Source organism: Petromyzon marinus, chromosome 29 (assembly GCF_048934315.1).
Source record: "Petromyzon marinus isolate PM22_M1 ecotype Great Lakes invasive population chromosome 29, UKy_Petmar_22M1.pri1.0, whole genome shotgun sequence".
Lineage (NCBI taxonomy): Eukaryota > Metazoa > Chordata > Hyperoartia > Petromyzontiformes > Petromyzontidae > Petromyzon > Petromyzon marinus.
In genome coordinates this window covers 253,915-266,089 of record NC_133695.1, presented here as the reverse complement: position 1 = coordinate 266,089, position 12,175 = coordinate 253,915, and the positions used below count along the sequence as shown (strand labels likewise).

Genomic DNA, 12,175 nt, shown 5'->3' with positions numbered 1-12,175 from the left:
AAATAAATAGAAAAATAATAGAATACGACGTTTCGATTGCAATACAAGCAATCATCATCAGGTACGAATGAATGCGAAAACAAAGCATGAATGAGAAAGCAGCCTCATACAATTGAGAAAACAGAATTTAATCTCAGGCTACTGCCTGGATTCGAATCCAGGATCTCAGCGGTGCGAGCTCAGACTGTCATTTCTAATTTAGGCAGCGAAATTACAACAAGACAGCTCTCCGTGGTATCATCCTTGTCAATACCCATCGGTGCATTATAAATCTAATGAGAGTTAAAGTTAATGAAGTCCATGTACTGTGTTGTCTTTCTGCTGCCTCAATCAACAATACCACGATCACGGTGATCTTTTGATCTGGTGACCACCACGAGGAAGTGTTCAGATTGTACGCAAGAACGTAGAAGTACCCACACTACTCCACGACACGTGACATGCCAATAGGCCGAGTGTCTGACTGGAAGAATATTAATGTGGAACACAATCATTGCTGTTGGCTCGAATGGGTATTGAATAAGCATCGGTGACATTGCCTTGACGTCACATATTTTTCCAACACTAACCCGTGGCCATTATGAAACACGTTCATTATTAATTGTGCTAAATATATATGTTTCGTCTTCAGCTCTGGGTTTATTGCCATGTTCTAGCAAACACTTAGCACTCAGGAATGAGGAACGTGGAGTTTTAACCATTGGCTTAAGGCTTCCAAGAGAGCTGATTGCCACACGATTTAATGTTTTCAGGGAGACACCTTGACCTTGATTAATTTTACCTCTAGTATTTTCATCATCACCATCGTTGCCAAGCATAATCTATCCACTGCGGGTCAGTGGGGGCTGGTGAGGGGGGAACCAAGGATGAGTTTAGATATCACTCGCCACTGATGTTAGCCATGACCCGGAATCAAACTCGGTTAACCAGGTTAATAGTGTGTTGCGCAAACTGCTGCACCACCACTCCATCAAAAGCTAGCACAGTTATTAACGCCCTTAACAAGCACTGATCCTGTCCACCCTAAACAAGACGAGATGCAACGTTTACCTCATTTAATGAATGCACGAGAGTATAATAGAATTACTGGCCATGCTTAGAAGAAGGGAGGGCACAACACTTTTATTTCATTTGCATTAAATATAAAATAATGTTTACATTCCAGTCACACTTGGTGAAGTCAATTATCAATTCCAACCTTTGTGATACTCGCTACGAATGCAGATATGCATGAGATGACGAGGATTGATGGGCTTTTTTCTTTTTCATCAAACATTATTAATATGACTGTGAAATAAACAAGGTTTGAGTGATTACGAGATAGAAAGGATGTTCTAAGAAATGACAGCTTTACTATGAATGGATTGGCAAATACATTTTATGTGGACATGGACATTCAACCAGAGTTCTGAGAGTTTGAAATGATAAACCAGTAAGCCGGTGGGTAACAAAAATGTTGTCTATATTGGTATTTAATTTAGATATGTTGGGTGATTGAATTTCCTTAAACGATTTTACACCTGTCTGATGCCTTCAACACAAAGTACTTTTCAATTGACCCATTTAACCAGTCAAGTAAACAGCACTGTCAAGTTGTGCAGATTGAGTGCACACGTTGTTCCATTCTAAATTAATAGTGCAACAAAGAAGCATGAAGACATGCACGCCCGGAATCACCCTGAGAGACAAAACGAACAACACGTAGATGGGAAAAACGTGCGCAAGTTAGAGATCATCTTATTGGTGTGGTGGGCTTGGGGTGTTAGCCGGTGGTTGAGACTAACGATGGAGTGGTCGTCAAGTAATGGAATACCAAGGTATACTACAGTCTGCTCTATGAGGGTCTCCCCACACTGTGCAGATTGTTGTGGTTATTTAACCATACTTCACGCTGGTTAGTGCAGGTTGGGGAAGATAGAGAAAAGATATGGGAGCAAATAAGTGCACGACTACAACACATTGTGGTACATTGGGGCCACCACTTAGCCTCTCATCATAGAACGTCTGTTTTCCATGATGGTCAGCCATCCAAGCATTATCCAACCAAAAAATCCTGCTCAGCGTCTGAGATTTGATTATACTGGACTCATTCATGGTGATTTGGTCATAGCCCCTTAATGCTGTATATTTCACTACATATGGTAATATTTATATAGTATTCTAGCTTTGTGGTATTTCAGCAGTGGAAAGCAACATCCTTCATTTGGTAAAATTAGTAAGATTGTTCATTATTACAAAGCATAAGGTATTCCACATTCAGGTGTGTTGGACTCTGCTATTGGTTCCCAATATACGTTTGCTAATCTTTCCTAATTTAATTATTTGATTGATGAAGGCTTCCCTATAGAGTGTCTGTCATGGTGGTTGTTTGCCCAAACATGGTCTGGTACAAGCGTCGTGGTGATGTCACCGCCACTTAGTGGCGAATGGCGGTTGTTGTTGTTGTTTGCCCAAACTTGACTATGTTGGTCAGTGTAGGATGGTGAAGGGTTGACCTAAGACCAATTCATATGTCACTCGCCACTGTTGTTAGCTGTGGATAGGTATCGAACTCATGCCGACAAGTTTTCTGGCATAGTGCATTAACCACCACAGGCTACGGAGCAGATTGAAATGATTCGCTGTTTATTTACACAACACATTCTCGACAGTGGACGACGAACCAATGCATTCATGAGAAAATATTAAGCATGTGGGTGTATGGAAGTGAAGCACTCAGGGTGTTGCTAGGAAATGAGTCACATTGCTGTGCTTCACAAAGGCTAATAGATGTGTCCCTTTAAAATACTTTCAGCTGGAAACTCCAATCAATTAGTGCACCTACAGAAGTCTTCACCCATGAACATCTGTCAGATGTGCGGAAAATACGGAGCGGGCGTTTGGTGAGTCATGCTATTAAAATAAATAACCAACGGCAACTTGGAAAATCAGCAATTAACTCAGACTGAAGCGGTATCTAACGTGGCAAAGGCAACAGTGGATGTGTGCGATAGGAATTTAAATGCAAAGACAAGGTCTGTTTCACAAGCGTTGTATATCTTTTTAGACATATAAGGAAGCAATGGGCAACTTCTCTGCCCAAATCTTACCCTGCACAAAACTGAAAGTGTGGGAAGAATATCACGAGATACTGTGATGTTGGCCAGGATAAAGTTGTTTTGATTTGTGCTGCAATATCGTTTGGGACTGGTAAAGATGACATGTGTTAAAGCCCTACCTCCTTTGCCCGTATTGTTCTGGTGCTTCCCAAGTGGAATACCTGAGCAAGCGAGTCGTACAGGTGTCAGTTGTGTTGATGCCACATTAAGCATTGACTGCACGTACCAATTTATATGGTGGTAACCACGACAGATATATTAACGTACACTACTACTGTATAGGCTTTCGTGGTTGTGCAGCGTGATGTTCGGCATGATGTCCGACGTTTTGCTCTACTTACTAGGTGGGAGCTTGCCATAAAATGTATGTGTGTATGTTGAACTTCTTTTGCACCATACGTAGCCAACCACTCTAATTAGAGGTGCGGGGGAAGGACAACAACTAAACACAAAAAGCAGTTCTAAAGAAATTAGTTTTCAATGTAGATTTTAAAACACATCGATCCAGACGGTCGTAGAACCGCATCTGAAAGCGCGTGATGCAGTGACCATCTTTGTACGATGGCCAGCCAGAAGCCGCTGCGAGGATAACCGGAGTTCGTGTAATGGTTTATACTCCTTGACGAGAGATGGCTTATGCTCGAAAACATCTCCTTCTGCAGACATCATGCCGAACAACACGTGCCACAACCTGAAAACAAAACAGATAGCTGTGTTAAAGCATAGTTTGATAAATTAAGTGAAGATGGGGGGTTTCTTAAACGGTGACATTTTCATAAATAGAAATTTTAAAATCATCAGTCTACCTGTTAAACAGTCATCAACCTCATGGGGCCTCCTTTGCCAGTATCATAATATAAGAATGCGTTTTCCTCTTTTTTCTGGCAACAAAACAGGTGTTAAGATGTTAAAAGACCAAACTGAAACATTTTGCAAGGAATCATGTTTACTGCATTAACCACGATACTTGTGGTGAAAACACAAACAAAGGGAGGTCCCATGATGTAGCTGCTCACCCTTATCTCTCATTGTCCTGATAGTGGCATTGTCTTTGTGCTGTTCGCCTATTGGCGTCCTCTGGTCTAACACCGTTTGAGACGAGGCTCTAAAGAAAGCTGTCTCTGGTGTGGACCAATCAGTTTTAAAGACAATGCATATACTCTTAGTTTTTTCGGTAAAGTCACGAAAAAACTAAGAAAAAACTGAGAATATGAATTACTGCAGTCACGAAAGCTTTAAATCAAAATTTAATGCATATACTGTCAGAGCATGTTTTTTGTTTGTATTTTCACCACAAGTACAGGGTGTTTCAAAATAATGGACCCATTTTCAAAGCAGTATATTTCACGATGGCAACATGTTACAATTACACAAGAAGTACAAACTAACCATTTTATAAATGCTCTATATGTCCTCCACCTGCTGTACGGACAGCATCGAGAGACGATAGTTGAATTCGTCCCAAACGCCTCTCTTCTCACGTTTCCCTCTGAGGTGCGTGGTCGCCCTGTGCTCTTCCCCTTACATAAACAGCAGCCCGCTTCCTCAAATTGTTGGTACCAACGACGAATGCTCTTTGACATTGGTGGATCAATGCCAAAACGCCGTTGAAACGCACGCTGCACCGCAATTATGGATTCGGTCTTGCTGAACTGCAGAACGCAACACGCCTTGTGTTGCGGTGTCACCGTCTTGCGAATGACTGAGGCTAGGGGCTGTTTGTGCGCTGGGAGAGGCATCTGGCGGTGATCATTTGAAACTCTATGCCCCGCCCTCTCTATGCCCCGCCCTCTCTATGCCCCGCCCTTTCAAGTGGTAAGAGTTTCATTCATGGACGGTTTGTGGTTGCAGAGATATAGCGATTTCAAATCGGGACCATATATTTCAAACACCCTGTATATGTGGTTAATGCAGACATGATTATTTGCAAAAGGTTTCAGTTTGGTGTTTTAACCTCTTAACTCCTGTTTTGTTGCCAGAAAAAAGGGGAAAATCTATTCTTATAGTCATCAACCTGTCATTAAAACAAACTTCACCCTGATTAGGCGAATATAACCCTTGGGGCCTTTCAAGGGAGTGTATATCCAATGCATTTAAATTAAACGGTCGTCTCTTGATCACATGGGATAAAAAAAAACATTGTCGGATAACACGGTTAGACACTTGTGATGTGGGCGCAAGGTAATCCCTGAAAGCTGTCGAGAGGCATGCCTTCTTTCTGATGCCCTATAATTACCTGCCATGGCAGTAAAGACAGATGCTTTCAATTTGCAACTGATTTTCAGTCATAACTTGCTGCTGATGGATTCCGTAATTCTCATGTTATTTCACTGAACATCTTTTTGCTGAGATTAATGGAGCTGGATGTCATTACATGAACTGATACATTTGAAAGGTTTAAAATGCTATGTGTTTTTGTTGATGTTGTTGTAGGGTTCTGAGTATATGCTTAATGGAGAGTTTGCAAAAACAATTTTACTCCGAATAATTTAATGAGATTGCAACGTTTGCAAATCATGATGGTAATGCAAGGTTGCGTATGCCGTTTTGAACGGTGGGTGGAAAGCCCATAAAGAAATGTTACGGTGATATATTTTGATAATATCCCATCAACTTTAGATATACACTTTAATAATTTAAAGATACCATCTGTTCCATTAACAGGTACATTTGTGCATGCACATGCCCAAACACGCACGTGCACGAACACATAAGCAATATAGTGCGCACATGTAAAATACATACTCTTTGGTTCTATTGGGTAAAGTCACGTAGGTGAAAATAAAATAACAAAAAATAAAGAAATGAAAATAAAATAACAAAAAATAAAGAAATGATTTTTTGTTATTTTATTTTCACCTAAATGACTTTACCCAATAGAACCAAAGAGTATGGATCCTAGCAATCACGAAAGCTTTAAATCTAGAAATGTAAAATACAATTGAAGGCATACATTTGTGGTATCTATAATAGTGTGGCCGTCGGGCTTGCATACAGTCTGCCACGTCTACCGCCTCGGATTGCTTTCTTCTGAGATATTTAACGCAGGAATGGAATGCATAATTCTGTCGATTTAAATTTATTGTGAAATAATTTATCAGCACAGAGCAGTTTTTACACCTGCACAGAGCAGTTTTTACACCTGTTATTTATATTGTACATGTTTCTATAAAATGCCCTTCATCATAGACTATTGCTTATGATGAAAGTTGGTACGTTTGTGAGCAGAATTTAAACTTTTCTTTATAGCAAGTTTTTTCCGGGTGAAAATAAGATGTGCAAACCACATTGGGACACCAAAATAGTAATGGACCTAAACAGAAGAATTTGTTAACAGGAGAGCTGAAGACAGAGCAGAGGGAGATCGATAAAACAAAGGGACATTAGCCCCTGCATGGCCAGAGAAACCCTGCTGGACCGAGTTATCACATCATAACTCTGAACGAAGAGCACATCTCCCGATATAAATTGGGTTTGAGAATGACCGAGGGAGAGAGATGATTACGGATGCAATTCCAAAGAGGAGATGCCGCTCTTTTGACATTGTACGTTAGTTCAATGTCAATGTGCCACTGCATTGAGGGACTACTGTGTGGCGTTATCTTGGTGTGGTCTGGGACTTTGCTGATGCTGTTGTTGTTTTTCTGCCTTACCCAACCTTGATACTGTGAATGGGACTTATCTAATTATCAATTAATTGATTATATTTAGTCACTTGCTTACCTTTTTCTTTTTTTCACTCCTCTCCTTTGTTGTATTGTGTTGCTGGTGTAACTTGCTGACCAGCCCTATTGAACATCTGTGAGAAAGAGCTTTACAACTCATCGGATTTCTCCTGCAGTCTCAATGGAGATTCTGATTCTGAACTTATTCGCACCATACCTAGCCGACTGTACTAATCAGAGGTGCGGGGCACGGACAACAAACTAAATGCAAGCAATGAGTCTTCTTTGTTTTTTTTTTGTAAAGTCATGTAGATAGAAAATATTTAAGTAAAAAATATATAAAAAGCAATAATAATTATTTCTCATTCATATTTTTATATATATTTATTATTTTGTATTACTTATTTTCTAAAAAAATATATATATCTACGTGACTTTACCGAAAGAACCAAAGAATATGAATTCCTGCAGTCACGAAAGCTTTAAGTCAAGATTATTGTGAGTGTTAAAATTGTTCTTATTGCTCGGTACCTTGATGACTGGTGGTGAAAGGGCGTCCTCTACTCAGGGAAGCACTCCAGGGGGATGTTGGCCTGCCGTAATGTGGAAGGGATGCGCCTTTTTCCAGGTCTTTGCTCCCTGATTTCCTCACCTCTATCCCAGGGCTCACGAAAAAGATGTGTCAATGGGTTGACCATTAGTTTAACTAGAACATATATGATAAATTGAAGTTATATAAAAATCATATATTCTTTATTTTCAACATTAAATATTTTCACTGTAAACCGTTTAAATGTCATACGAAATTTATGACAATTCATGCAATGAACAAAGCACACCATTCAACACCAGATAAAGCCCCAGAACGTGTAACCCGCGAAGCAGCGTGCTGGCATAATGCCCACGTAGCTTTCTAAAGTAACAATTAAAGCTTCTGATTAAATCCCTAAGCTCGCAGTGATGCTACGGCTAATTACTGTCAGGTCTGTTCGAACTACATGAATGTGAATTTCCCACAAAGATGTTCACACTGACACTGAAGATTGCTGTAAAAAAAACGAAAAATTATGCACTGGCGAAATTAAGAGGAAGTTTATTTTCGTTACTATTTTTATTTTTCTTAAATCAGGTTTAAATTCGGAATTCTGGCAGCTTTTGCGATTGGGTGTATTCTGCTTCAAGAAAATGTAAAGAGAGCGATCTAGTCTCTGTTTATCGATTTTTATTTCACAAACATGTTGATGCCCTTCGCAAGAGACTATCTGCTGTGTACACTCCTATGTTGGTGAACGTAAATAGTGAAGCTTTGTTTTTACTCCCGTTTCTTTAAAGGTCACCGATGTAAGATGTGAGATATCCACATGCACTTTCGCTATATTTTTGCATGGCTGTGTATATGTGTACTGTATATATACATAAAATGACAAATGCCAATTATATTCCACACCAACGTGCAAGGCAGATATTCATGAGTTCCTTATTCACCAAATAAATATTAATTAATTTCTTCTCAAGACTCACTTTTAAGAGGGTCCTGCTCTTAAACCAATACATTTTGAGTATTTTGGCAAGTCGCAGGAAGCACCCAGACAAAAGCCTCTGGCACACGAGGGGAAACAATTCAAACTCAACACAGGTCAAAACTGGTTTGCTGTCTGCCTCCTGACGATGCTGGACATCAGTGCAAAAGAGCTTTATAGAAAATCGGATTCCTCCAGTATAAATAAATATTCTGATTCTGTTATCTAGTTTTGCTTCCGAGTCTGTGTCTTCAGATGAGTCGCATCCCTCACCGATCAACGTCAGCTCAAGATTTGTCAATAAGACTGTGGGCCTTAAAACGAAAAGTTTTTAAGAGGTGCAGTTTCAGGAAATGGTCCAATAATGTTTTATTCAGGGATTCATTTCTCACTAATCTATTGTCTGGGTTGTATGCATGTTATTTTGAACTTCTTTTGCACCGTACTTATCCAACTGTGCTAATCAGAGATGCGGGGGAAGGACAGGTAAGCTGGAGGAGCCATGTTACTAGAAGCCACAGCCTCTGCCTAGAAGCCACACCCTCTGCCTAGAAACCACAGCCTGTGACTAGAAGCCACAGACTGTGATTAGAAGCCACAGGATGTTACTAGAAGCCACAGCCTCTGACTAGAAGCCACAGCCTCTGCCTAGAAGCCACACCCTCTCTGCCTAGAAGCCACACCCTCTCTGCCTAGAAGCCACAGCCTGTGACTAGATGCCACAAGATGTGACTAGAAGCCACACCCTTTGACTAGAAGCCACAGCCTGTGACTAGACGCCACAGCCTGTGACTAGACGCCACAGCCTGTGGCTAGAAGCCACACCCTGTGACTAGAAGCCACACCCTGTGACTTGACGCCACAGCCTGTGACTAGACGCCACAGCCTGTGACTAGAAGCCACAGCCTGCGACTAGATGCCACAGCCTGCGACTAGAAGCCACAGCCTGTGACTAGAAGCCACAGCCTCTGCATAGAAGCCACATCATGTGACTAGAAGCCACATGATGTGACTAGAAGCCACACCCTGTGACTAGAAGCCACATCATGTGACTAAAAGCCACAGGATGTGACTAGAAGCCACAGCCTGTGACTAGACGCCACAGCCTGTGACTAGAAGCCACAGGCTGTGACTTGAAGCCACAGGATGTGACTAGATACCACAACCTGTGACTAGAAGCCACAGGATGTGACTAGAAGCCACAGCCTGTTACTAGAAGCCACAGCCTCTGCCTAGAAGCCACAGGATGTGACTAGAAGCCACAGCCTGTGACTAGAAAGCCACAGCCGGTGACTAGACGCCACAGGATGTGAATAGAAGCCACAACCTGTAACTAGAAACCACAACCTGTGACTAGAAACCACAGCCTGTGACTAGAAGCCACAGGATGTGACTAGAAGCCACAGCCTCTGCCTAGAAGCCACATCCTGTGACTATAAGCCACAGGATGTGACTAGACGCCACAGGATGTGACTAGAAGCCACAGCCTGTGACTAGATGCCACAGGATGTGACTAGAAGCCACAGCCTGTGACTAGATGCCACAGGATGTGACTAGAAGCCACAGCCTGTGACTAGAAACCACAGCCTGTGACTAGAAGCCACAGCATGTGACAAGGAGCCACAGGATGTGACTAGAAGCCACAGCCTGTGACTAGACGTCACAGAATGTGACTAGAAGCCACATCCTGTGACTAGATACCACAGGATGTGACTAGAAGCCACAGACTGTTACTAGAAGCCACAGACTGTTACTAGAAGCCACAGCCTCTGCCTAGAAGCCACAGCCTGTGACTAGAAGCCACAGCCTGTGACTAGAAAGCCACAGCCGGTGACTAGACACCACAGGATGTGACTAGAAGCCACAGCCTCTGCCTAGAAGCCACAGGACGTGACTAGAAGCCACAACCTGTGACTAGAAACCACAACCTGTGACTAGAAACCACAGCCTGTGACTAGAAGCCACAGCCTCTGCCTAGAAGCCACATCCTGTGACTAGACGCCACAGCCTGTGATTAGACGCCACAGCCTGTGACTAGAAGCCACACCCTGTGACTAGACGCCACAGGATGTGACTAGATGCCACAGCCTGTGACTAGAAGCCACAGCCTGTGACTAGAAATCACAGCCTGTGACTAGACGCCACAGCCTGTGATGAGAAGCCACAGCCTGTGACTAGAAGCCACAGCATGTGACTAGAAGCCACAGGATGTGACTAGACGCCACAGAATGTGACTAGAAGCCACAGGATGTGACTAGATGCCACAGCCTGTGACTAGAAGCCACAGCCTGTGACTATCAATCACAGCCTGTGGCTAGACGCCACAGCCTGTGACTAGAAGCCACAGGATGTGACTAGAAGCCACACGATGTGACTAGAAACCACAGCCTGTGACTAGAAGCCACAGCCTGTGACTAGAAGCCACAGGATGTGACTAGAAGCCACACGATGTGACTAGAAACCACAGCCTGTGACTAGAAGCCACAGGATGTGACTAGAAGCCACACGATGTGACTAGAAACCACAGCCTGTGACTAGAAGCCACAGCCTGTGACTAGAAGCCACAGGATGTGACTAGAAACCACAGCCTGTGACTAGAAGCCACAGGATGTGACTAGAAGCCACAGGATGTTACTAGAAGCCACTGCCTCTGCCTAGAAGCCACAGCCTCTGCCTAGAAGCCACAGGATGTGACTAGAAGCCACACCCTGTGACTAGAAGCCACAGCCTGTGACTAGACGCCACAGCCTGTGACTAGAAGCCACAGCCCGTGACTAGAAGCCACACCCTGTGACTAGACGCCACAGCATGTGACTAGAAGCCAGAGGATGTGACTAGAAGCCACAGCCCGTGACTAGAAGCCACACCCTGTGACTAGACGCCACAGCATGTGACTAGAAGCCAGAGGATGTGACTAGAAGCCACAGCCCGTGACTAGATGCCGCAGGATGTGGCTAGAAGCCACAGCCTGTGACTAGAAGCCACAGCCTGTGACTATACACCACAGCATGTGACTATAAACCACAGCCTGTGACTCGAAGCCACAGCCTTAGCGACAGCTATACTGGATTTCCTGAGGTAAGAGGACAGACCCGGTTAAAATTAACCCCTCGTTTTATTCATGTAAGTTTTATAATAATCATAATGCATTCATGTTTAAGGTGGCTGGTTGATTCTGTGGCGAGAATGCATTTCACTTCATGGGAAGTCAACAGTTTTTACCGAAAGAACGAACTCACGCTGGCCCTTGGAATGTGGAATTTACACTCTAGGCTGGGGGCTGTTAACAAGAGAAGATAATGGTCACAGGTTAAATTGAACAAGACATGTCTCCTGTTATTTGTGAGAATTAAATTTTGTAATTATAAATTAATCACTAAATGGAAATTCACACACTGTGTGGGTCATTTTAAATGTAGCGCAGAGCTAAGCTCCTTATTCTACGTTATTTAACATAATTTGATTGAGGATTAGCTTTAAATAACATGGAAATTAAGAGGTGTCAATTATGAAAACAAACTGATTAGCAGTTAGATAACTTGTCTGGCTGAGCCACAATGGGATGCAGCTGTAATTCCCCAGGATTTGCACTCGCCCTCTAATGAGCTGACGCAAGGTATTTATTTGAACCGTTGGGCAATAATCCACAAAGAGCCTGCATGGCAAACTTCTCCCGCGTACTCACAATGTTCATGTGCACCATATATACATTGATTTAGCCTTTATCCTTCGTATTAGCAGTTAAGTCTGGGAGACATGGAGGAGTTCAGAGTTCATTCTGAACGCAGTAATGCTAGGGATGCTGCTATGGTGTAATGGTCAGGACACACGCACACAACAACTGCCATTCGCCACTAAGTAGCGGTGACGTCACCACGACGCTTGTGCCAGG

The 12,175-nt window shown here is 42.8% G+C and overlaps 1 protein-coding gene across 2 annotated transcripts in view; it reads left to right on the top strand.

Annotated features, from left to right (window-relative positions):
- Window positions 1-12,175, top strand: part of LOC116947392 (potassium channel subfamily K member 2-like) — a 173,056-nt gene that overhangs the window by 125,465 nt on the left and 35,416 nt on the right. The window lies entirely within an intron of this gene.